The 27,588-nt window shown below is 39.9% G+C and overlaps 1 protein-coding gene across 1 annotated transcript in view; it reads right to left on the bottom strand.

Annotated features, from left to right (window-relative positions):
- Positions 1–27,588, bottom strand: part of DOHH (deoxyhypusine hydroxylase) — an 87,006-nt gene that overhangs the window by 39,863 nt on the left and 19,555 nt on the right. The gene's annotated exons all lie outside the window — the stretch shown is intronic.

The following is a 27,588-nucleotide window of genomic DNA, read 5'->3' as shown; positions in this document are numbered from 1 at the left end:
AGGAAAGCAGGACTGCCAACCCCAAAAAGTGTGCCATAGGCTTGGCAGAGGCCAAATACCTTTGCTACATTATTGGTCGAGGAATGAATAAACCTCAGATAAATAAGATTGAGGCAATTCAAAAGTGGCCCCAACCTATAAATAAAAGCAAGTCTGTGCTTTTCTAGGAATCACAGGATACTATAGGCATTTTATTTCCAAGTTTGCCACCACTGCAGCCCCACTGACAGATATGACAAAAGGTAGAGGGTTGGTCATAAGAATCCTGAGGCAGAGAAGACATTTCAAAAAGCAAGCTCTGATCCCAGTTTCACAAAGGAGTTTGAAGTACAAATGCCTCTGATGTGGGACTGGGTGCTGTACTGTCCTAAATCAGAGATGGAAAGGAGCATCTGACGTTCTAACTTAGCAGAAAGGTTAACAGACATGAGAAAAATTATGCCATTGTTGGGAAGGAAGGTTTGGCTATCATATGGGCCTTAAATGTTCTCAAATATTACCTGATGGATAGACAGTTTAAACTAGTCACTTATCATGCCCTTCTCAAATGGATGTGGGATAATAAAGGTGATTCCTGGCTCTACAAGCATTTAAGTTTACGGCTGAACATAGAACGGGGAAATTTCAGGACAATGTAAATGGCCTCCATTTCGTGTCCATTTCCTTATTGGGAAAGTTCCTCAGGCACAGGAGTTTGAACAGGGGGGATATGTAATATAATGAAAGGCAAGGTGGTTGAGGGACGGTATGTTTCACTTCCCCTGGCATACTTTCTTATGTGGGGAACTTAGTTGGAATCCGGTCTGGGTTTTCCAGGGCACTTTAGCAGTGTGGGATCCAAACTGGGTTTTGCTTACCACTTGTGACCAGCAGCAGATCAGATAAATACGGAAGAGCTGAAGTGAGAGGTTGCTCTGGCCTGGGACTCAGGAAGCTACTTGAAAGCATGCTACAAGTGGTACTTGCTCTGCAATTGCAAAATTCTTTCTTTTTTTTTTTTGGTGACTGGGAGAAGTATGTAGTGCTCACTTCTGTAACTTTCTGTTTTGTTTTAATTGTGGGTAGAACTTGGCTATGGAATAGGAATGAATGGGATGGCCAGAACTGAAGAACTTGGATAACTGTTGAGGACTTGCTAATGTCTCTGGCTACTGTAAACTGACTTCAAATGTGCTGTCCACCCGTGGGAGTGATGGTGCAGTGAACTAGCAGACGTAAAAAGGTGCTGCATCTTGCTAAAATGCCCAACCATCTGGCTACTGCTGTCTCAATTTAGAGAAATGGGGTTGATTCTGGCTGCTTTGCACTGGCACTAAGCTGTCCCCTGGACCTGGACACAAAGTATTGCAACTTTATTGTCCTCTCTATTGAGGTTTGGGGTAGGTTGAGGTGGAGGTTACTCACTCAGTTCCTTTAAGTAAATCCTAGAATCCAAGCGGCTGCTGTAGAGGCACACTGCCATACAGACCTGGACTTGATTTCAGAATGAGAATAAAATCCTATAATGTTGCGCTCCCAAAACACTCCAATTTATATATGGAATCACTTTATCTATGTCCTAAGAACCATATGCAGAAAAAATAAAAAATATATATATAATAAATCAAATGACATAAAAAATATACTGAATTGATATTAAAAGAAACCTCCGTGATTATACTAAAATAATACCTGTGATTAAAGAATGAATATAACTTCACTTATAAAAAATTATTCAAATGATCAATGTGCATAAATAAATTAATAAATGCATATGTGAAAACAGTGTCCCATATAATAAAAGTGACTTTGTGCTGTTAATTAATCTTCAATCCATATTGCATGTGAATCCGTGACTGATTGTGAATCCTCCCATTAGTGCAGATGTACGCTCACCTCCTTCTCTGCCTGTAATTAGGCTATATGCGCTTTTGGTTCTCCTCCTATGGAACCTACTTGACTAGGACTCCCTCCTTTGGAACAATGGATATCCGCCGCTATTAACATATGCTCTGGGATTGATCCCTTCTCCAGAGGATGCAACTCCTCTATACTCTCATCTCCATACGGCTCTCCACATAGGAAAAAGATCTCAACATGGTGTTTTATCCTTTATAAAGATTGGCTTTATTGACTCCAAGTATAACACTCACATGTGTTGTATTCAAAATCCGTATCACAATATGAACCGAGTCCTCCGCTGACTGTCAGAGGCATGCACCCGTAGTCCGGCAAACGAACTGACTCCCTCCGAGTGACGTTACAGTCCCACCCCTACGCGTTACGCCACTAGTCACGTGGCTTCATCAGGGGGATCAAATCCCCCTGATGAAGCCACGTGACCAGTGGCGTAACGCGTAGGGGTGGGACTGTAACGTCACTCGGAGGGAGTCAGTTCGTTTGCCGGACTACGGGTGCATGCCTCTGACAGTCAGCGGAGGACTCGGTTCATATTGTGATACGGATTTTGAATACAACACATGTGAGTGTTATACTTGGAGTCAATAAAGCCAATCTTTATAAAGGATAAAACACCATGTTGAGATCTTTTTCCTATGTGGAGAGCCGTATGGAGATGAGAGTATAGAGGAGTTGCATCCTCTGGAGAAGGGATCAATCCCAGAGCATATGTTAATAGCGGCGGATATCCATTGTTCCAAAGGAGGGAGTCCTAGTCAAGTAGGTTCCATAGGAGGAGAACCAAAAGCGCATATAGCCTAATTACAGGCAGAGAAGGAGGTGAGCGTACATCTGCACTAATGGGAGGATTCACAATCAGTCACGGATTCACATGCAATATGGATTGAAGATTAATTAACAGCACAAAGTCACTTTTATTATATGGGACACTGTTTTCACATATGCATTTATTAATTTATTTATGCACATTGATCATTTGAATAATTTTTTATAAGTGAAGTTATATTCATTCTTTAATCACAGGTATTATTTTAGTATAATCACGGAGGTTTCTTTTAATATCAATTCAGTATATTTTTTATGTCATTTGATTTATTATATATATATTTTTTATTTTTTCTGCATATGGTTCTTAGGACATAGATAAAGTGATTCCATATATAAATTGGAGTGTTTTGGGAGCGCAACATTATAGGATTTTATTCACATTTTTTCACATTGGTAGTTATGTGTTAGATGTTTGCGATCCGACTATATAGAGGACATATATTTTATGTTGTATATTAGGGAGACCTTTTTTTGTTTTCTGGCTCGCAAGACACTTTAAATATTGATTTCAGAATGACTTCAGTTAAGCCTAGCTGAAGCTGGTAAAGTGTGTGAGGCTTCCAACTGCTCATTCTCTCTCTCTCCCTATCGCTCTCTCTCTTCTGGCCTTCCTTCTGCCCAGTCGCAGAGCCCCCCAGCACAGGGTCCCTTCTAGGTGACTGGACTCTGCTCCCCGACTGCGAGGCTTCTGACTATTTATGGAACTGTTCCCCCACCTACTGTGCCCTGTCTTCTCAGGGATTGGTGGGAACTCCATAAATATTCAGGCTGCAGCCTCTGTTCCTCCACCTTAGGTACTAGAACTATCCAGTGAATTCTAGAAGCCAAGAGGAAGTAACAGATCCACAGCCTTGAAGCACTGCGCTATCAACAACAATTAACCCCTGCTTCTCTGCCTACACAGCAGCCAACTAAATTTGCCTCACCTAGTAACTAGGAAGCTGCTACATGTATAAATATCCTGTACTCACACAGTACAGCGCAACTCAATTGAATAAAGAGTGTGCAACTCCTTACTAAAAATATACCAAAAAACAAATGGTATAAAATAAATACCTAATAATAATTCAAACATATTAAGTGTCCATGTGAAGTCCAAAATAAATATTCAAACATGAAATAATCAGTGACAGAAGAAAAAATGTTCTCTTCAGTACTCAAACCATTGTGAAATAATACCTCACGTCCCATTTGAACAAGTGCCAAATCTTGTAATCAAAGCATATGAGCTATACGCCTGCATACAAGGGGCCTAAAGCTGGTCATCACAGTAGAAATTGTAATGTGCAACACAAACAACTCAGGGAAACTGTTCAGAGAATCTTTCTGTCTCTCTCACTCTCCCCCTTCCACCTCCCCCATGGGCACATGTAAACTAGATAGTTTCAGGTATATAACGGTGCTCATATACTATACAATCTGATTGTACAATCTATGTACAATCTCCTTTAGATTGACCAAAACTACATAATAGAATGACACACCTATCTATCCAATCACTCTGTATTCAATCAGGCAGGCCCTTGCACTTCAAAGTTGATGGTAGATCTAAAGGAGATTGTCCAATCAGATTGTATAGTTTTACAGACTTCCACAGACATAATCTCCTGTTTTCAACACTATAGCTCTGCTCCACATTGCCCAGCAATTTCTCCTGCTCTGTTATGCACACTCTGCCAAATGAATGATCTATGTAGGAAGAAGAGGTACAAAATGATCCATCAGCAGAGAAGGACATTGGCTTTAACTGGCAAGTCAAAAAATAACAGCAGGATCAACAGGTAAAAAACCTGTTACTGGAGGACATAGAAAATCAAAAAGACTGCTTTGCTAATGCTAGAGAGAGACTGCATCATATATGTAATTTTTTATTTTGCCTTGAGTAACACTAAGGTTTAACTTCTTTGTTTCGAAGAAAATTTTCCAGGTCCAAAGAAACCATGCTCCTCTCAATATATCAATGCTTATTTTATTGAGAAAGAAGGCCTCACTGATGTGGAATGTATAAACCATACATGGGTCAAACTTTGGCCTGTGCATCAGGGACCAGCTGAACTTTGATCTATGTATGGGCTGTTGTATTTTTCTCCTCAGTCAGTGCTGTCAGCGCTGATCAATGTATTTTTACGATGAGAAGTTTCCCCACTTTCAGAATACAAAGGCACAGCAGGAGGATTCCTGCATCCATCTTGAATGTGTGGATGGAGGAATCAGCTATGGGCTGCCTAATAAGTGAGAATGTTTAACTTGTTGCTATATAATTTTGTACTACCATAACCCGAAGTCTGCTGCATAGACAAATCTTGCTGTCTCGCATAGACTCATATGTCTTGTAGCGGTATTTTTTTTTTTTTTTTTTTTTTTTAATTTAGATATTTATTAAATTTTTCATATTATTACAAAAACCCAAAAAGGGAAAAAAATTTTCATACAAATAAACATTTCTAACATTTCTATCTATCCCTTACTAAAAACTCTTTTCTTTCCCATCCCACTATCCCCCCTTCCCACCGCTCCTCCCCCCTCCTCCCCCTCTGCAGACTCTATCCCATTCTACTCTCTTGAGGCTTATTAAATTTTTTTTTTTTTTTTTTTTTTTGCTAACATCCTGGTTCATATTTTCCTATATTTCTCTTTCAATCCTGCTCTTTCCCATTTTTCCCATCTCCTGAAATAAACTCTCATCTTATCTTCCTGCATATGATATGATCTTTCCATTCTACCTATCTGGTTTACTCTATTAATCCAGTCTTCCTCCTTTGGTACCTCAGCCCTCCGCCAAAACTTGGGTATCAACCCTTTCGCCGCATTCAAGAAATACCAAATACCTGAGTCTTTATATTTATTTACTGATGTCTCTACATTGTGTAGGAGGCACGTCGTTGGGTCTAACCCTATGTCAATTTCAGTTATTTCTTTAATCAATTTGACTATTATCTTCCAAAAAGCCTGGATTTTCGGACATTCCCACCATATGTGAAACACCGTGCCCATCTCTCCACACCCTCTCCAACACTTATCTGAGTCCTCCCCATTCATCTTGTGCTCTACACTCGGTGTAATGTGCCATCGTGTCACACACTTATAATTAACCTCAACCTCTCTCATACTCACATTATCGTGTATCAATCTAAACATCTTTTTCTGTCTATCTTCGTCAAACCCAACTCCCATATCTCTTTCCCATTTTGTGATAAAGATTAACTTTGTGTTTGTGTCTAATTCTGTGAGTATTCTATACACTTTTGAAACACCGTGCTTCCCATCTCTTCGTGTCTCTAACAACCTTTCAAACATATTCCACTCCTGTTTTACTCTCAAGGGTTTCGGAAGATTTCCAATAAAACATTTCAATTGATGATATTTCCACTCATCTATTCTAATAAAAATATCTCCCTTATTCTCCATTAAATCTTTAAGTGGTCTCAATTCCCCCCCCACCAAAACATCTCTCAGTTGGGTATCCTCCTTTCTAAACCATCTCCCCGATATCTTATTTTTTCCCGGAGGAAAGTAATCAGTATTTGTGAGAGGCATTAATATAGAATTAAATTCCCATTTCATGTTTTTGTGTAAATTATCCCATATCCTAAGAACATTTAGAGTGTAGATACTTGTGCTTTCTTTAATTCCCCTAAACTGTGGTGGAACCCATATCGTCTGGTTCAATCTAGTGCCACTAAGATCGTTTTCAATTGTTACCCAACTTTTCCCCTTATGGTTAAATGTCCAGTCATATATTCTTGCTAAGACCACTGCTTTATAGTATCTCTTGACATCTGGTAGACCCAATCCCCCTTTCTCTTTAGTCCTGCTCAATGTTTCATATGCTATTCTAGGTTTTTTATTCTTCCATATGTATCTTGTTAACATTTTTTTCATTATCTTAAAGAAGGCTTCTGGGATTTTAATTGGTACCATTTGAAATCTATACAGTATTTTAGGCATAATTACCATTTTGACTAAGTTTATACGTCCTATCCAGGATGGATTTCCTCCTTCCAGTCTTTTTAGATCTTCCCTGATCTCATTTATCAAAGAGATATAGTTTAATCTATACAGGTGCTTAGATGAGGCAGTGAGTTTTATTCCTAAGTATTTTATCTCTTTTTCTCTCCATATAAAGGGGAATTCTTTTTGTAGTTTTTCTTTTTCGTTCTTTGATATATTAATATTCAGGATCTCTGTTTTCGTTGGATTAATTTTTAAATTTGATAGTTCACCGTACTCCTTCAGAATCTTCATTATATTTGGGAGAGTTATTCGGGGGTTCCCCACATAGAACAATAAGTCGTCCGCAAAGGCCGCTACTCTGTGTTCTATAGATTCTATCTGAATTCCCTTTACCGATCCGCTATTTCTTATTGTTGACAACAAAGGTTCGAGTGACAATACATATAGCAGGGGGGATAGTGGGCAGCCTTGTCTTGTACCATTGGACATTCCAATGGGTTCTGATCTCTCCCCATTTACCGTGATGATTGCAGTAGGCTCCCTATATAATTTACTTATCCACTCTCGCATTCTATCGCCTATCCCCAGCACTTTTAAGTTGTCCATCATAAAGCCCCAGTCCACTCTATCAAATGCTTTCTCTGCATCAATTGACAAGAGCACTACCGGGGCTTTCCCTTTTCTACTTTTCTGAATAAGCATGAGGGTTCTCAAGCCGTTATCTCTACCTTCTCTCCCCGGTACAAAGCCCACCTGATCTCCATGTATCCATTCAGGCATCAAGTCCCTCAACCTGTTTGCTAACACCTTTGCATACAGTTTAGTGTCAGTGTTCAATAATGAGATAGGTCTGTAGCTGGAGCACTGAGATGGATCTTTTCCCTCCTTATGAATAAGCACTACATGGGCCTGTAGGGATTCTCTCCTCACTTCCATCCCACCTCCCAGAGCATTCATATATTTCTCCAGTTTGGGTAACAGTACTTCACTAAATTTCTTATAGTACTTAACTGTATAACCATCCGGGCCTGGGCTTTTTCCCCCCCCTGTGCTTTTTAATGCTGTTTTGATTTCTTCCTGGGAAATTTCTGCGTCTAGGGAGTTCAACTGTGCTTCACTTAGTTTTGGTAATCCCGCATTTTTTAAGTATGTCATCTTTTTTTTGTTAATTACCTCTTGAGTTTGTTTTAGAGGGCCTTGGGGACTAATATTATATAACTTTTTGTAATACTCCGTAAACACTTTAATAATCTCTTTATTTGAGTGGACCAACTCCCCCTTTGAGCTTTTTATCTTTTCTATATAGTTCCTATTTTTCTTTTTATTCAAAGCTCTCATTAAATATCTTCCTGGTCTGTCTCCCCATCTATATCTCTCATTCAAAACCCTGTTGTATACTCTTCTCTTCTCCTCATCCATCAATCTCTCTAGTTCATCTTTTTTATCCAATAACTTCTGTCTCGTATCTTTTGTTATTTTCTTCTTATGTATCTGCTCTAAATCCAATATTTCTTTTAATATCCCACTGACCCTCTCTCTTCTTTCCTTTTTCTTCCTTGCTCCTGCCGCTATCAAGATTCCTCTTATGAATACCTTATGGCTTTCCCAGACTGTGGCTATCGATACTTCCTCTGATTCGTTCTCCTTAAAGTATACCTTAATCTCTTTCTCGATTTTCTGAACTACCTCCTCATCCAGAAGAAGAACCTCATTTAACCTCCACCCTAATCCTCCAGTCCACCTTCTTCCCCATTCCATTTTCATTACGACCGGAGCATGATCCGAGAACGTCCTTGTCTCTATGTCAATTTTAACCAGGTGATCTATAAGTTGATGGTCTATTAAGATGTAATCTAATCTCGAGTATATCTCATGTGCATTAGAGAAGAAGGTATAGTCTCTGTCTTTCATATGCGTTATTCTCCAGGTATCCACTAGTTGACATTCATGCATCACTTTCTTCAAAACTCTCAGAGACCTACTCCCCTCTCTCTGCACAGAAGAGGTATTATCCCTTTGTGGGTCCATACAGAAATTTAGGTCTCCAGCTACTATCAAACGCCCTTTTTTGAATTCCATTAATTTTTTCAACAGACCCTTCATATATATCTCCGGGTTTCTATTAGGGCAGTATATATTGGCTAAAGTACACTCTATCCCCTGAAGTCTACCTTTTAGGAATAAAAACCTCCCCTCCGGGTCGGTTCTTCTATCCTGCAGCTCAAATCTCGTATTCTTTGCCAAACCTATTGCAACCCCTTTTGCTCTTTTTATTGGAGAATCTGCATAGTACCATATTGGGTAGTATTTGGATTTTAATTTCACGTTTGCCTCTATCTCAAAATGCGTCTCCTGTAAAAATACCACTGACGTCGCCCTATGATGTAACTCATTAAACAACCTAAATCTCTTCCCTGGACAACTCAGCCCATTCACATTATAAGTTATAAACTGTATTTCTTCCATCTTTCCCTATTAACTCCATCTCTCTTCTAGATTGCCTCTTCCTCTTTGTCCCTTCTGTCATGCAGAGTATTAACCCAATACCTCCTCCCCTCCCTCCCACCCAGCTCCCGTCCCACCCAACTCCCCTCCCCTCCCCCCTCCCACCCATTTTCCCATCCCACCCCCCTTCCTCCCCCTCCCCTCTTTTTAGGCCTGTTGATTGCCTACCAATCATTTGTGGTAATACTATCCACTTTTGATTTAATCTATAGGGGAAAAACTCCAGCCCTGGACAGCATTCCGCCCCTTCCCCCCCTCCCCCTTAACCCCTAAATCCTACCAAAATATCTCAATAACAGTGGTTTGAGGGCGGAAGGGACAAGGCGGAGAGAGAGAGAGAGAGAGAAAAAAAAAAAAAAAAAAAAAAAAAAAAATGTCTTGTAGCGGTATTAAACCAAAAACAACAATTAATATATAGCAGTCTACCATTCCTTAGTATAAATAAAGAGAAAATGTTTTCTTTAGTTTGGGCTAGAATGGAGAGCAAGTAGAATACCTGTCAGGTTATTTTTGTTTTATGTGTACCTGTTAGGGAGCTTCACAATCTGTATTTGTCCTGTTTGCCATTAATATCCTAACTGAAAGTAATAGAAAATCAATTTTGGGTTGTCCCCAGAACAGTATGTAGTGCTACCCATGTAGGAGCCACTGAATAGAGTGGGATCCCTGTTCCTTGCCATGACCTCCTTAAGAGCCTCAGCCCTTTAGACATGAGGTTGAACTTGTAAACATGCAATGTTACAGAAAATCACTCAAAATTACTTGCCACTCAGCAGTAACTCCTTGTCAAAGAAGCAGGTTCACTTTGTAAAGAAAACCCATTCAGGTGCAAGGAAAATAATTAAAACAGCATTTTTGCTTGCACATGATTGCATGGTGGAAATCAGCGTTCTGATGTTCTGGCCAAAAACATGCTTCCTGTCCTAGGGTGTCTCTAATCTTGATGCACAGTAGAATTGTTCATCTGGGGAGAGGGTAGTTTTTGGATGAACTAACACTTTTTTAAGTAGTTACAGAAACAGTTTTTCCCACTTTTTGGGATAGTTTTACATAAATGAATAAAAGCTGATCATTGTAAGCCCTTCTGTCAGTGGTAAATGGTTTGTTTCAACCCTCTTAACTGCCACTTTTGCTGGACAGCTTGGTCACACATCTGGTGTGATTTCAGATGTGATTTGAGTTGCGCAGAATTTCATGACGATGTAAATCGCATTGGTTTTAATGGTGTCCATTCCCATCAATGCACCTCAGCATGGAGCAATTTTGGAAAAAGTTCCTGCAGTACTTTGGTGCAATTCCAGCATGATTTTGGCCCGATCAAATATGCAAACCATATCCAAGTAGCATCACATAATCTGAAAGTTTTATCTAAATCTGATTGCAGCAGCGTAAATCCAGACTAAAGGAAGTTGAAAAATAACATTTACCAGTTAGAGCAACAGCGAAACAAATAAAGGCCTAAAAAAGAAAACATCTAAGAACTGATACGCTGTAATATGTTTTTTTTTTTTTTGTTTTCGAGTTTAATACTGTTTAAAGGTCTTCGAATGTACTGGATCTTCTGGAGTCCTTAACTTTACTGAACACTGTGAGAGATATCAACAAAAAATCAGATACAGCTGTACTACTGGAGCAGATGCACAGTGGGACCAGGGAGATCAAGGCCTATGCCACAGACTTTTGCCAAGTGAGGCCAAAAATGGCAGTGAATGAATAATGCAGTCGTTTCATTTGGATGATATCACATATTTGCAATAGTAATACGGGCCCATGGGGAAATTAACTCAGTTTTCCAAATTTGTTCGATAATTCGAATTCGAGTAAATTTGTATTTGTAATTGTCACAGTCAGTCAGTTATGTCCCACAGCCTAATGCAATTCTTAGAATTGAAAAATTCGGGGCCGCCGAATTTTGCATTATATTTATTCTATTGCATCTGAAAATATTGAACATGTATAGTTTTGATATATGAATAATGAATCCACCTGATATATCAAAATTGAAAACTAATATAGCAATCTTCTGAAAAAAGTACAAAATTCTTTTAATCCACCCAGACCAATGAAGATACAAAACGAATGCCGAAGATACAAAACAAATTCTGAAAACGAATCGGTTCAACATAACCAATATGACAAAACAAAATTCTTCAATAAACGCATACGAAACTAAACAAAAGTTTGTGGCGTACACGTCTAGTGGCTGTAGCATATACAACATAAAATAATTTGAGAGGTCTGTACTTTTCTTTAAGGCTAGATTCAGGAATTCGGCCACTACAGTCATGTGAAAAGGTAAGTAGAAATTGTTGAGTTTTCTGTTATCATATTTGAACATTACAATTTCATTGAAACAGTGCCTATGGATAAAAAACAAATACAATTGGCACACAAAATTGACACTATGTATTTATTCACATAGTATAAATTTATGAAAATACAGATTTTTAGAAGTACATCCCTACACTTACCACCACTTAAAATCCACAAAATTAGTGTCGCTTTATACAGATTTCCTATTAGGGTCTCCAGGGCAGGGAAGGAAAATATCAATGTTAAACAAAAAACTTGTTTAAACCAGTAACTACTCTATCCAAAACTAAAACAAAAAAATATATTTTCTTTCAAGGATATTCACTAGAGCAGAAAATGTTGGTATAAGACCCTGGTGACCAAGATGCACTCTGCAGGCCCTCTGCGTGCGACCTGCAGGCTATTGGTAACAATAGTTTACAGAAAGGTATTTGGATGCCGAGCACCAGGTCACACACTAGAATGCACAGAAAAAAAGAGACTACTGTGGGTGGAGTTATCTCTTCCTAGGAGAGAAGTAGAGCCCAGGATCCATGACGGGGAGCACCATATTCAGTACTGACAGGTGACTGCACTGCAGTCTAAGTCACTTTTACATAAAATCACAGAGCAGGATAAACAAAATGGCAGCCATGAGTCCTACTGGGTGGCTCTACAGCCACCCAGATCACTTTACATAAAATCTGGAATCCGACTGCAAAAAAAAAACCGGCAGCCACATGCTTGTTTAAATTCCTTTGCTAAAAGACCAATTATAAACATAACCTAGCAGGCAACAAATTAAAGCCCATCCCTGGGCAAACCATAAATGCCCGGCTCCCACTCACTCATCAATATTTAAAAATACTGTCTGGTGCAATCTTATACTTGCACTGTCTGTGTCTCTTGCTGGTGCTGTATCCGGGTGTGGGGTACTGGTAACTGGTAACCAAGCACTGCACGTGCCTGCATTGGTTGCCCCTGCCAGTCCTCTCAATATGACATCATCACAGCAGTCCTGGATCCTGAGGACACCACTGGACAGCCAACAGGAAGTGTCCACATCACACAAGAAGTGATGTGGACACCTAGAGAGGGACCCTATCACCCCTACAAAGTTGAAGATAGACTTTGAACTGGACTGTCACGTGACCATTGATTAAGGTTAGCAAAAGGGGCACAATTTGGTAGTTTGTTTTAAATTTTCAAATAGTTGGGGGTGAAGGGGGGGTTAAAGAATTCTTAAATAAAGCAGAGCTTTCTAGATATCAAATCCTTATTAAAAATAGCTTGTATTTGTATTCATGGATCATTTAAAACACTTCCTAGATAAAAAAACACTGGCCACAGATATAATTTCACAATAAAATAATAATGATATATTCAACCCAGAAGGGTATCCCTTATAGCAGGAGTAGGCAAACTGTGGCTCTCCAACTGTTGCAAAACTACAAGTCCCATCATGCCTCTACTTCTGGGAGTCATGCTTGTGGCTAATAGAGTCCTGCAATGCCTCATGGGACATGTAGTTCTACTACAGCTGGAGGTCCTAAGTTTACCTGACTTATAGGGACGGTACAATCAACCCTACTATCAATTCAAAAACAATATACAAGCATGGGACTTTTTCCAGCATCAATAAAATACACATAAAGTGTCATATAATTTATATATTTATTATGTATCAATAAAAGAGTTTTCTTTCAAATATCTAAGGCTTACATATACACCCTAGCAGATAACATTACTAACCACACTCCATTTATAAATTTCTCCCTCCTGTAATATATAACATAACACAGACTCATAAGTGTGTGAATGTCCAAGGATCTTCAAATAGGCATTACCTCTCTTCATGCATATTCCAATTTGCTTGAGATACACCACTGAAGCAAACCCTCTCTAATTTTAGTAGGTTCATCACAAGATACCAAAGTTACAGTTACACTAAGGTCTTGTGTGGACAGGTGTTGATGTCAAACTCTTCCATTTCAGTGAGATGTAGTGCTACTCAAACACATTCTTTTGAGCACAAAACATAGCATTTGGCAAAGAAAACCATGCACTTGATCTGCTTTGCCTGAACCCAATCGGGCCTTAGTAGAACCCACTGTGTGTGAAGGAACACATGCAACAAAGTGGGTGAAACACAGCCTCTAATATGTCAACTTCACTTCACCACTGAAGTCACTGGGAAGCTGCTGACCTATGTTTGACATGTGTTTTAAACACACCTCAAATGCAAGAAAATGCCATTATGCAACTAATTAATCTAATTCTCCAAATAGTAATGAGTTGCAATGTTTAAAATTAACTTTCTAAACCTAAACATTTCAAATGAGAATTTCTGGACTGTATTCAGAATTTATAGTTAGCCATGAATTCCAGGATATCATTATAAATCATTTATTTTAAAGTGAACCTGTTACTAGTGAAACATAACTAAAAAGTAAAGTCGGTGTTTTATAGGTCATAAGTCACCTATAGGTTTCAAAGTCACTAAAGAGAGCTTGCACATACCTTTAATTAATAACAATAATAATTACCTTTAATTTACAATCTTTCTGAAGCATGACCTGGGAGCTGTGTGAAAAGTTCCATGCATAGAAAGAATGGCCAGCGCCCTACAACTTCCCCCAAGGCAGGGTGGGAGATTGTATACCTAAGTCTATGCAAATTCTGACTTTCAGAAAGTAATTTGTTTTCCTTAGGATTTTTGGGGTCTCTGGTGGCATTCTGAATGAGAAAGGTGACTCTTTAAACATACGATAAGACATCATGGTGCTTTCTATTAAATGCTGGCCTTACTTTGTAGCTTAGCTCATTTGTACAGGTTCTCATTTAGCCAATTTTTCAAGGTTCTGTAATACGTTTCTGCTCATATTTTATGGTATCTCCTGTCTCTAAATTCAGTTTCAAAACTGAAGTCCCTTAGACAGTAATAGATCTGTTTAAATGATGAATAATGGATCTAGAGGTTTATTTTTCAGTAACATTAAGGGTTTGATTAGTTTTGAATAAAAACAATGCTTAATAAATATGTATCTTGCACTTTATAGTTAGATAGTTACACAGGTAGTCTGGCTGAAAAAAGACAAGTCCATCTACAGACACAGCAAAAATGTTTATATGCATCCTTTAATGTCTATTGCTTACCCGCAAAGTCATGCAGAAGATCTTTCATTAAATGGCCCACAATTGCATATGCTACAACTATAACCACAAGTGCTGCCATCAACAAGTACAGGACATACTTTGGCAACTGGATAGCATCTAAAGCAGGAGGTTTATAATCCCGGTACAGTGGTTCCTCGGTTTCTTCTTCCATGTAGTATTGAAATAATAATTGTCCACCATCCATGCTCTGGGACCACAAATTCCCCAAATCTAGGTCATTGTTTACAGAACTCGATTAGTACTTGCTTCTGTAATGTTGGTTTCTTCCAGTGAACAATATTGGCCATTCCTTATTAGACATTGTAGGCATGTGGAGGTTATAGTTTAAATCCAAAGTTTATAGATTCTGGCTCCATAGCTATTCATTTTATTACCTGCTTCTCTCCTGCGTTTCTAATGTAGGTTTAAGTAATACCAATAGATGAAAGTCCCAGAACAGCTTACACTTTCCTAAAATTAGCAATCCAGTTTAATACATTCCTTAGTGAGCCTGTCTGCACCTTCCATTCCTATGTTCTGTGCTCCCATGCTTAGTGTTATTTTAACCTTGTTAAGTCTCTATACCAGAGACTTTGGTTCCCTCCCCCTACTACACTTTAGGTTACCAGAAGATGATCCCATGACATAACTAGTCTTCATGCATACATTAAGGTATTAAGGAGCTAGCACTTCCTCCTAGGAAGTTCTCTGGAGGATTCTTTTCATTGTCATGAATGTCAAGGTTGAAAGTACAGCTAATGCTTAACACCATTCATTAAGCATGCTAGCTTATGCAACTGAACATTACTATGAATATTTTCTAACCAGTTATATATGACAGTCTTTCACCTACAATTTAGTAGTATAGGACTGTTTGTGATGCAAGAGAAACTGCAAATCAGTTGCCATCCAATTTTATTATATTGTTTTATTTTATAGTTTAATTATGCAAATGCATACAAACAAAGGTAAGTCATCGATACATTTGTTTTCACCCCATGTGCTGCAGGCAAATGAAAGGTTAATGAAACACAGGCAGGATCTGAGGGGATTGCTAATCATATAAGAGGATCGGAAGAGAGAGAAAAGGAGATTGCTGAAGGTGACGTTGGACTCTATGTAGACCTTACATGCCTCAAAGATAGCTGGAGATGAGCAAACTGATTTCATGGGAGGTCATGTACTTAATTAGTTTAATTAAGAACATATGATGTACTATAATAGCATGTGCGCGTGTGTTTGTTTCAATTGTGCATGCTGAAATACAGTATATAAACTGTATTGCTTAGTTTTAAATATAATGTTAACGTTAGCATGGGCATGTACATTTGGACATAGAAATATTTGTGATGATTTTGATCTTTTTTCTGGTGGGTCTGAGTAGGGGGAGTATTTCCTATAGACTGAGTACAATATACACAATAAAGATCTGTGAAATATGTAACATACAGAATGCATTGTATAATATAGATAAAAGAGAGTGTACAGCACAGTATGCATAATGGATCAGTGTGAAGTATATAATACAGAGCAGTGTAGAATGCACAGCACATTGTGAAGTACAAAATTTATAACAACACAATATGGGGAAATATGGTTTAAAAGCATTCAACACAATGCAGAAGCAGAAAAACAATCCTTAAGAGCCCATTCACATTTAAGCGTTTTTTCCCAGTCCATTAACATATGTTGCATTAACGCAGGCCATTCGTTATGAAGATATATTTTAAAATGCTCTGTAACCTGTTGGTGCTATATAAATCCTGTATAACAAAATTTTAATGTCACAATATATGATCAAGTTGTAAGAAGATATTATCAACATGTATAAATACATAAGTAGTCCATATAGTGATCTTAATGAAAAGATATTCACCTTAAGGTCACAGCAGAGGACATCTGGGGGAAAATATTTAATCTCCAAATACGGACAGGTTTATTCACAGTAAGAGCTGTGAAAATGTGGAAAACACTCCCTCAAGAGTTGATTCTGGCCAGCTCAGTAGATTGCTTTTAAATAAAAACTAGATTCTTTCCTAGATACACAGAATATAACTGGATACTAACAGTTATAGGTAAAGTTGATCCAGAGAATATCCGATTGCCTCTTGGGGGATCAGGAAGGAATTTTTTCCCCTGCAGGAGCAAATTTGATCATGCTTTGCTGCTATGTGCCTTACTCTGGATCAACTGTGGATATAGGATTATAATTTTTTTTCCTCCTTTTATGGTTGAACTAGATGGACTTGTGAAACCACCCTGGAGCGTAGAACTGGAAGTGATGTCATGAGGGCAGGCTGGTAACCATGGCAGTCCCAATCCTTGGAAAAAAGGGCCAACAATGGGTATACGAGGAACAACTGGCACACAGATAGATAGGCATTACTAGTGAGTGACGTCTCAGAGGAAAGGCAGATTTCATAATGAGATGTCCTTTATATGCATAGGTCTTGTTGCCATAACTCTATTTCCCCACTCATTACTCCAGGTCCCCTTGTATCTAACTGGCCACAGATGCCCACAGTAAAGATGGAAGCTTACAGGATCATGAGGGGCCAGTGAGTAACTTTGGAAATGCAAGGAACACAAAGGATTACATTGCAGCTTATGCCTATTTGCATGGCATAAGCTGCAACTGTGACGGCGGTGCTTAAAAAAAAATAAAATGACTGGCTTTTATTCCAGACTCCTTTAAAGTGTAACTAAACCCACTGCAACCAATTTTGATGTATCATCAAGAAATTAAACACTAAAAACAACAGTATATACATTTCATAAAAATAATATTTCTAATTACCTTATGTGCATATTTCTGTGGTCATGTGACATTCTTTTCTTTCTGCATAGCATATTTTAATAGGGCTGGGTGCAGCAACACAGAAAGCTCAGCATAGCAGGGAGTAGGCTTTGTCAATCATCCTTGCTAAAGCCACCATGCATTGTCCAGTGAGCAGAGCCTGTGATGTCATGTTAGGGGCAAAAAGCACAAAAACACACAATCACTTCCAGTGCTTAGAGTTCTACTGCAAAGTCTCAATATACAACAGACCATCAGTGGCAATAGGTAAACATCCTTCAGGTATGCTCTGCAGGTGCAGCCCTTCTCAAATCAGGGAATCTATTGAATGACTGTAAGCACCTAGTGCTTTACCATAAACATATCTTTTGTAAAATAGCAAAATGAATACTCACAAAACTGGAGGATCTGTAACAGCAATATAACACTAAACACTATCCAATGTGGGAATCAAATAGCCTGACATGCAATACCATTGCACTGGCAAGCTGATGCGTTTTGGGGACGCACCCCCTTCCTCAGAGTTAAGCTTACCAGCATACACATCATATATATATATATATATATATATATATATATATATATATATATATTCAACTGAAGTATGTACCATCCACAAAATGGGGCAGTTATCCAGCCATAGACAGGGTCAGAGGTTAGTCTCTATAGTAATTAAAATATGCAAGGAATGCAAGTCCATCCATCTACTAAACCCGATAACTACACATAAATCACCAATCACATCAAAATGTGTCATGATCAAATTTAAATGAATTATACCTCATATCATAACTCATGTCATAGCAAATAGCATCGCTACTATATCTTGAGCCTATGTGACCATAAAAGGTTATAGGGCTCCCAAAAGAGTATAAAAGGTGGCCAAAGGCCGCTGGAGCACAAGCCAGTAGTAATTAGCACCATTGGCGGCCTGGAAGTACATTGTCTTCCAAACGCCGACAGGAAGTGGAGCACTGGAAGTGCATCGCTACCCATACAGAAACACAACAGTCTGGAAGGGACACTTAAGAACTGCACTGCCGACTGTGTGTGTCTGCATATTATGCCTCCATATGAATGAACAAATGTGCATACAATATGGTTGCTTCATGGATGGAGAAAATAAATAATAATCAATTATAATTTATTATTATTATTTTTCAGTGTCCTGGCTGCATTTGTGCAGCAGTGCCCCACAGACTTCTATGGGGCTGTGTTCCAAGACTGAAGATGCTCAGAAACAGTAGACAATAGAGCAGTAATACAAGGGTGCAGCCAAAGCAATGGAGATTGAAGATGTTGGGATGAAGGGCCCTTCTCCTCGGTCCAGGCAACAATGGCTGAGTTAACCCACCTTCCAACTGTCCACACCTGGGATATGAATAGCAAAGGGGGTTGGACAGTGTTTCTCTACCAATTATATGATCAGAATTGCTTCAATTAAGACTGCCTGGCTCCTGGTACCCTGTTGGTGGTTGATATAGGCCACATCTCATATAGGCTGGTATCTATTACCTACATGAATGTGGTAGAAACAACTTCCCCAGTGTCAAGGCTGGATTGGAAATCCATCAAGCTAGGGAGTTTCTTGCTTGGCTGGAGAGGTGCATAGGGATGTTGAGAGAAGGAGTGTGCATACGATGTTGCATTGGAGAGACAGTGAATGGAATTGAGCAAAAGGGTATGACCTCCAATGAAGCTACCACAAGGTTCAGAACCCTCAGAGAATCTCAGCAATGTCTCTTTGATCTTTATATCTGAGCATGAAAGTTTGTGATCTGGAAGAAACACTTTGGCCTGGGCTGTGTCCAGAAAGAGGGCTAAGTATTCTAGGTGTAGCACCACCCTGTAGGAGCTGCTGGTTAAGATGGGTCCTCTGTTCCTTGCACCGACCTCCTTGAGAAACTTCAGCCCTTCTAACACACTAGTTTTAGTGTACAAAGCATGCAATATCACAGAAAATCACTGAATGTAATACTTAATAACCAGTAGTAATACAATAATAATGTCAAAGAAAACAGGTACTGAACCAGTTATTAAAGGCAAACTTAATATATTGTAACCCAATATGGTTGGTAACAAGGCAAGCATAGAAATGGATTAAAAATGGTAATAACACAATTTAGCATAGAGTGATTATTGAGAAGGACTAATCATGCGATGAGATTTGGCATCCAGATCAGCATAAACAGTACCACAGTCACCTATTGTGCAGTAGTGATCAGTGATAAAGCTTGAGTTACTGAAAACAAGAACTATTCTGCCAAAGTGCGTTGATGGCAAATACTGTATGCTAAGCGTAGACCTACTGGATGTGCACTGTCCACAGAAATTACAGAAAAGGGAGAAGGAAACAAAGGGGACTTGCAGGATGGTTTTACAGGATGGCAGGCCTTTATGTTGCTCTTCTGCTGGCTATCGATGGGGCCCTTTAAGATGCATTGGTGCACTTAACAAGTTTTAGTAAATCAGTATGAAGTATAGGTGTGGTAAAGGTGAAGTATACTTTATACTCTGCCTTCAGTAACTCTGTCCCTGCTAGCAGTCTGAACAATGGACAGTGCCCTCTCACCAGTCCCAGTGGTGCAGCTGTGAACTCTCATTGTAGAAAGGGGGGCCCCCACAGTTTCTCCACCGAATGCCTCCAGAAATTCAGTGGTGGGAGGTAGAGGATTGCTCTGGTCTCCCTGTAGCAATAGTGGAGATGCAGTCTATGCTATGCTGCCTCGGGTGTCTCCACTGGTCTGGCCTCTCAGCAGTCTGGTCAGATGTGTGCTTATTGCTTCCCTTGGCCCCAAGAGGAAGACGTTTCCTGGGCAGTTCGATAAAAGCCATCTCCCCACTCCTCCTACTTCACAGTGTCTCTTGGGAGCAGTAGTGTAAAGTTAATTTGCCCAATTATTTGGCTACTGTCCTGAACTACAACTCCCATGTCTCTCAGCATTCTCCAGTTCATATGCTTTCTTGGCTATAGCTCTCCTCTTGCTATCTGGAGGACAGTGCAACACAACATCAAGTATAGCAGTAAAAAGTGAAAGTAAACAGAGGGCAATGTTTCCTTATCCATGTTTCTACAGTCTAGCAACTGGCTTCATAGGAAATGGAAAGGTTGGAGAACAGACCCTTTAAAAGTTTATTATCCAAACTTATGTGCCATTGCTAGCCCCTGCGTGGGCGTACCTTTTGCCTTGTTGGGAGTTTGAGCACTGTTTTCTCTATTATGCCCCTTTTTTTTTATCGGTGCAATTGATAGCCCCTGCGCGGGCGTGTTTTGTTGCCTCTGTTTTATACTGTTTAAAATTAATAAAAACCATTGAAATATAAAAGTTTATTATCCAAATGAAGGCTGAGTACTTGAGGAGATAGAAATACCCAAGGAAAGCAGTTTAGAAACCTTCCATTGTGAAATAAATATTTTTCCTCTGACGTCCGCCATGTAATTAAAGTGATTTTTTAAAAGTGTTTCAAATTTTCTATCAGCAGAATCTTTGAATGAAGGAATGTCTTTTATAGGCACCATAAGAAGTGTGTCTAAGATTAATACTGCAGTGTGTACTACTGGAACAGACCACGTTTTAGTGAACTTTTTTTTTTCCAGCAATGATTCTCGGGGGGGGGGGGGGGGGAATCTTTTACAGTTCAACTCAATCATCATAAAATTGCCTATTCTATGTGTTCATGAATGGGGATTGTCTTTTGAGAACCAGATCTCTTAGTACCCAAGGGGGCATGGCAAGACAGAGAATGGATGTAGGACAATGCCGAGGCTTTTGTACACAGCAAAAGCACGTGCCTTTGGATCCCCTTACCCTTAATGTCTGCATCCTCTAAAGGAGGCATTTCACTTTCCAACTCTGGAAGAGATGGTGGCAGTGGAGGAGGTGCTTAGCACTTTGTGCTTTGGAAAGTGAAAGCTGTGTTAACCAATTGATGACCAACGATGAACTGGTACCTCAATGTATTGGAAGGGTGATATCTTGGTCATCACTGCAGCTAACAAGCCGCTATATTACTTTTAAAGGCAACAGAAAAGAGTCCCACCCTCCTCCATCTTTCCCATGCTCTCCCAAGCAATTGGAGAGCCTGGTAAGCTTGTGTGACGTCAGAAACCAAAGCAACAAGGATTTCATGACTTACGTTTTTAGTTCCTTTGTTTACAAGCCATTGCCAGCTTGTGTAGCAGCAGATCAAACTGATCTTGGTTTTATCTGCTGCTTTGGGGGCCAAAGGAGAGATCTGGGGTCTCACAGATACCAGATCTCTCCATAAAGAGGGATGTTGTTCATCCCTTGTAATAGCAATAAAAATTATAAAAAAGTAAAGGTTTAGTGTAACAAAAAATATAAAATTAATAAAGATAAGAACTTTTAAAGTGCTCCCATGCCCCTGTGCAAAGGCAAACACACATGGTGGTCCCGCACGCATGCATAAATAGAGATCACATCCCACATATGAGGTGTCACCACGAATGTCAGAGCAAGACTAATAATTATAGCACCAGACCTCCTGTATAAATCTAAAGCCATAGCCGTAAATACTTTTAAAGAGTCACCTAAGGCTAATTTAATGTACAGTAGCTTGTCACCATTGCACGTGTGCAATTTTAAAGCATTACAGGTTTGGTATCTATGTACTCAGCGTAACATCTTTTATATTTTACCCCAAAATTGGGTATTATATTGTGTTTATGTGCACTAAATGTAATTAACCACTTGCCTACTTGGCACTCCTATTCCCTTCCTGCCCAGACGATTTTCAGCTTTCAGCGCTGTCGCACTTTGAATAACAATTGTCTGGTCATGCAACACTGTACCCAAACAAAATTTTTATAATTTTTTTTTTTTTTTTAGACAAATAGAGCTTTCTTTTGGCGGTATTTAATCACCACTGGGGTTTTTAATTTTGCTGAACCACCAAAAAAAAAAAAAAAAAATTCTGTTCTAAAGTTTTGTAAATAAGTGATTCTTCTCCTTCACCGATGGGCAGCACTGACAGGCATCACTGAGGAGGCACTAATAGCCAGTACTGATGGGGCTACACTGATGAGTAGTGTCCTGATGATCAGTGTAGATGTCCCCCTGAGAAATGCCACACTCAGCTGCATATTTGGCACTCAGAGGAGAGGACTGCTGATAACCGGCATTTCCTATTTACACTGTGATTGGACACAGCTGGTCACATGGTAAAAGGGGGCTTTGATTGGCCCCTTACTTGAACACATTATCCCCCCCCCCCCCCCAAAAAAAAAATTGCATTTGAAAAACTGCTGCACAAATACAGCGAGACATAAAATTTGCAACACCCACCATTTTATTTTCTAGAGCATTTGCTTAAAAATATATATGTTTGGGGCACTATACAATTTTTTTTAGGAAAAAAAAATGCTGCTTTATACACGTTGCAGAGGAATGTCAGAATTGGCCGGGGGGCTCAAGTGATTAAAGCCAACAGTGGTCCAAGAAAGTGCGACATGGTTGCAGAAAAATACTGCCTGAGCTAGAATCAGATGTTAAAATAGGGTCCTACTCTGATGCAAGGGAAGCATCATCACTGAGAGGTTTGTTTTCCAAGCCTTTGGCAGAGTGAATGTTTTCCTGAACTTTTGTTGCAGCTTCCTTGAGCCTAGTTTCCACCAGTGCAATCGATGAGGGTATTCTCTCATGGGGTACTCAGTGTAGGGTGTGGAAATGGGGTATATTCATGAAGGAGTAAAGAACAACCCCAGTGTAGACCATTTGGGTTCAACCTGTATGCTAAATATCGTTTACACCTAAATAGAGGTGGGTCTTGCCGAGTCAGGGGGATAGGTTTAAGAGAAGGCTGGAGGAGTATTTAAATTAGGATTGGGGGAGGGGAGATTAGAATATAATGGAGCAGACAAGTCAGACACTAATGGAGGGTAGAATGGAGAACAATGGGGTGGGGACTATGACAGGGGTAAAGGAGATTCCAATGTTAAAAATATTGTCAATTACACAGTACTATTTGTACAAAAAAAATATATGCAAAGCACCAGTGCAAAGTGCAACAATGTTTTAAAAGTGTTTGTTCACCAATGCCAAAAGTCTGCCAAGCAAAATAGGAGTTGGATGCTTTGGTGAATGAAGACAAGCAGGATTTAATTGGTATTGAATTCCTTTTCCATCAGGCTGAGAGGACAACAGGCCCCCAATGCTGGGTTCTTGTTCAGAGATCCCTCTTCTTGGTAAACCAGGTGCTAAAAGAAGTTGGGGTGGGGAAAGAGAGGTGCACCTGTACCATATATGAACTTGGTTTCCAACTAATTAGCAGTTTTGATTATAATGGAGATTGGTTATATCATTGTATACAAGCATACTGCAAGGATTCTTGTATAACAGAGCAACTAACTGTTGAGGTTCCCTCATCCTGAAGAAGCAGGGTAAGCCCAAGAAACATGTTGACAGATGGAACACAGGTTTATGATGTTGTATCTGCCTATATATTATGGTTTCTTTATCGTATGTGGTGTTATTGATCTACACTTATTTAACATACAAGTATAGGTTTATTTCATAGATCCTTAATCCAAATTTGTATATATGTTTTGTTTTGTGTTTTTTTGGCTACCGAGATGAAATCCTCAAGTTTCAAGATATTCTTTAATTTCTGAATTACCACAATTACGCTCAATAGATTTGTTCAAAAAAATTTGCAGGTGGTAAACAGAGCAATAAAAAAAACTTTTATTGCGGTATAGATCACCTACAAAAATATACAGATTGAAGGACTCCCCCCCCTCCCCCCAACCATAAAATCTGTATAATTTCTGGCTTAATTCTTCAAATAACCAGGCTATTAAATTCCCGGCTATGCTCTCATTCAGAGAAAGAGGGTAAAAGGAAAAGGTAGTGGTATCTGTCTATGTGAGAAACGATCTCAAAGTTTGCGTGAAAGAGGACTTTGTTGATGGAGTGTGATGGTGCTGCTGCACTAGTGTGTGCTACTTCATAAAGTTAAATATTGCAGTTTTTTTTTTCTTCTTCTTCAGGGTCTCCAATGTTAAAGTGATTATAAAGCTGAACCTCCTCCCCTGGGCACAGCTTGACTAAGTGTGTCCAGAAGCTATCACCACAGGCAATCGCTGGCTATGCAGAGAGCCCCAAACAGCTGTGGCCGCTAGCATCCTGTCATAGTGAACGGGGCTGGCAGCCAAACTTTAGCTGCCGAGAGGCCTTAGCAGGAATCGTATATTCCTGCGGCTACTATTCACACCTGCCCTAATTGCCAGTGTGAATACAGACTTACCCGCAGTAGGGAAATTTTCCAATCACCTACAAAGTAATTGCCCTCAAGTGTAGATAGGAAGTGAGGAGAAACTGGTACAAACCTGCACATTTTACAAATTTTTGCTGCTTTTCAAGAAATCTTATTTGGCATCTAATGTTTGCAAAAAACCAAAACAAATTGGATTTGTGTTTGTCTGCCTTGATGGAATTTAAATGTACACTATGTTGCCAAAAGTATTGGGACACCTGCCTTTACACGCATATGAACTTTAATGGAATCTCAATATTAGTCCAGAGGGTTCAATATTGTGTTGGTCCACCCTTTACAGCTATAACATCTTCAACTCTTCTGGATAGGCTCTACACAAGGTTTAGGAATGTTTGACCATTCTTCCAGAAGCACATTTGTGAGGTCATGCACTGCTGTCGGATGAGAAGGCCTGGCTCGCAATCTCCGCTCTAATTCATTCAAAGGTGTTCCATCAGGTTGAGGTCAGGCCAGTGAAGGCCAGTGAAGGCCAGTCAAGTTCCTCCAATCGAAACTCGCTCATCCATGTCTTTATGGACCTTGCTTTGTGCACTGGTGGTCAGTCACAGAAAGGGGCCATCCCCAAACTGTTCCCACAAAGTTAGGAGCATGAAATTGTCCAAAATGCCTTGGTATGGTGACGCCTTAAGAGTTCCCTTTACCAAGCCCAATTTCTGAAAAACAGCCCCACACCATAATCCCAAACAAAACTTTACACGTGGAATAATGCAGTCAGGCATGTACCGTTCTCCTGGCAACTGCAGACACAACCATCAGATTGCCAGAGAAGCATAATTCGTCTCTCCAGAGAACACATCTCCACTGCTCTAGTATTAACAAAAATAAGCTTCTCAGATCACTTTTTCTGTGTTCAGATGTTCCAGCTTTAAAGAAGTTTTAACTGAGTGTAGTTGTGTTAGGACATATTCACCATGCACTTCTAAGTGGGCGTAAACAATTATTTTTTCTCTAAATGCCCTAAATGAAGATAAAACACAGTGTAAATAGCAACATTGAAAAAAATGTATTTATTACAGGTACTTCTATAGCACCATCAATTTACACAGCGCACACACACCTCAAAAAAAAAATTAAAGGAACACTTTGACAACACATCAGGACTGGGTAATGTGTTAGAAATGTAAGGATGCCCTGAAAATCAAAGTGAAAAAATTATGCAGCAGGATAGTCCATTTTGCTGAAATTTCATTGCAGCAACTCAATATGGTATTCAGTAGTTTGTATGGCTCCCATGTGCTTGTATGCATGCCTGACAACACTGGGGCATGCTCTTAATGTGACGACGTATGGTGACCTGGGGTATTTCCTCCCAGAGCTGGACCAGAGCATCACTAAGCTCCTGGCCAGTCTGAGGTGCAACCTGGCGGCGTCAGATGGACCAAAACATGATATCCCAGATGTATTCTATTGGATTTAGGCGTGGGGGCAATTCAATGGTATCAATTCCTTCATCCTCCAGAAACTGCCTGCATACTCTCGCCACATGAAGACAGGCATAGTCATGCACCAGGAGGGACCTAGGACCCACTGCACCAGTGTAGGGTCTGACAATGGGTCCAAGGATTTCATCTCGATACCGAATAGCAGTCAGGGAGCTATTGTCTAGCCTGTAGAGGTCTGTGCATCCCTCCATAGATATGCTTCCCCAGACCATCACTGACCCACCACCAAAACGGTCATGCTGAACGATGTTACAGGCAGCATGTTTTCCATGGCTTCTGCAGACCCTTTCAAGCTTGTCACATGTGCTCTGGGTGAACCTGCGCTCATCTGTGAAAAGCACAGGGCGCCAGTGGCAGATGTGCCAATTCTGGTGTTCAATGGCAGGGCCACTAGAGGACATCGGGCCCTCAGGCCACCCTCATGAAGTCTGTTTGTTTGGTCAGAGACATTCACACCAGTGGCCTGCTGGAGGTCTCTGGTAGTGCTCATCCTGTTCTTCCTTGCACAAAAGGAGCAGATACCGGTCCTGCTGATGGGTTAAGGACCTTCTACAGCCCTGCCCTAGAGTCAATGCCTGTCTCCTGGAACCACTTCCATGCTCTTAAGACACTGCTGGGAGATACAGCAAACCTTCTGGCAATAGCACATATTGATGTGCCATCCTGGAGGAGTTGGACTGCCTGTGCAACCTCTGTAGGGTGCAGGTATCACCTCATGTTACCAGTAATGACACTGACCCTAGCCAAATGCAAAACTAGTGAAAATGGTCAGAAATGATGAGTAAGGAAGAAAAAAAATAGTCAGTGGCCTCCACCTGTAAAACCATTTCTGTTTTGGGGGTCATCTCATTGTTGCCCATCTAGTGCACCTGTTAATTTCATTAACACCAAAGCAGCTGAAACTGATTAACAACCCCCTCTGCCACTTAACTGACCAGATCAAGATCCCAGGAGTTTAATTGACTTGATGATATACTCTGATTAGAAAGTGTTCCTTTAATTTTTTGATATGTATTATTGTACATTCACATACTAGGGACAATTTAGACAGAAGCCAATTAACCTACCAGAGTGTGGGAAACTGGATTACTCCGAAGAAATGCACACAAGCACAGGGAGAACATGCAAACAGTGCCATGGTTTGGTCTCGAACCAATGACCCTAGTGCTAACCATTTAGCCACTGTACTGCCTCTACATGCATATATATATATATATACACATACATACACACACATACATACATATACACACATATACACACCCAGGTTTGACATAGCGTTAATGACGCCTAAGAAGGAACTGCCCTCACTATGAAAAGATTTGCTCTTAGTTTTGTCTCCAGGACAAGTAACAAAGAGAAATCTCCCTTAAAGGCCGATGAAATAAGCCCTGACAGGTTTCAATTAACTGCCACTCC

Source organism: Staurois parvus, unplaced genomic scaffold (genome assembly GCF_062004578.1).
Source record: "Staurois parvus isolate SC_StPar_1 unplaced genomic scaffold, SC_StPar_1.0 ptg000425l, whole genome shotgun sequence".
Classification (NCBI taxonomy): domain Eukaryota; kingdom Metazoa; phylum Chordata; class Amphibia; order Anura; family Ranidae; genus Staurois; species Staurois parvus.
The sequence above is the reverse complement of the archived record's forward strand: the minus strand, read 5'-3'. Positions and strand labels throughout refer to the sequence as shown.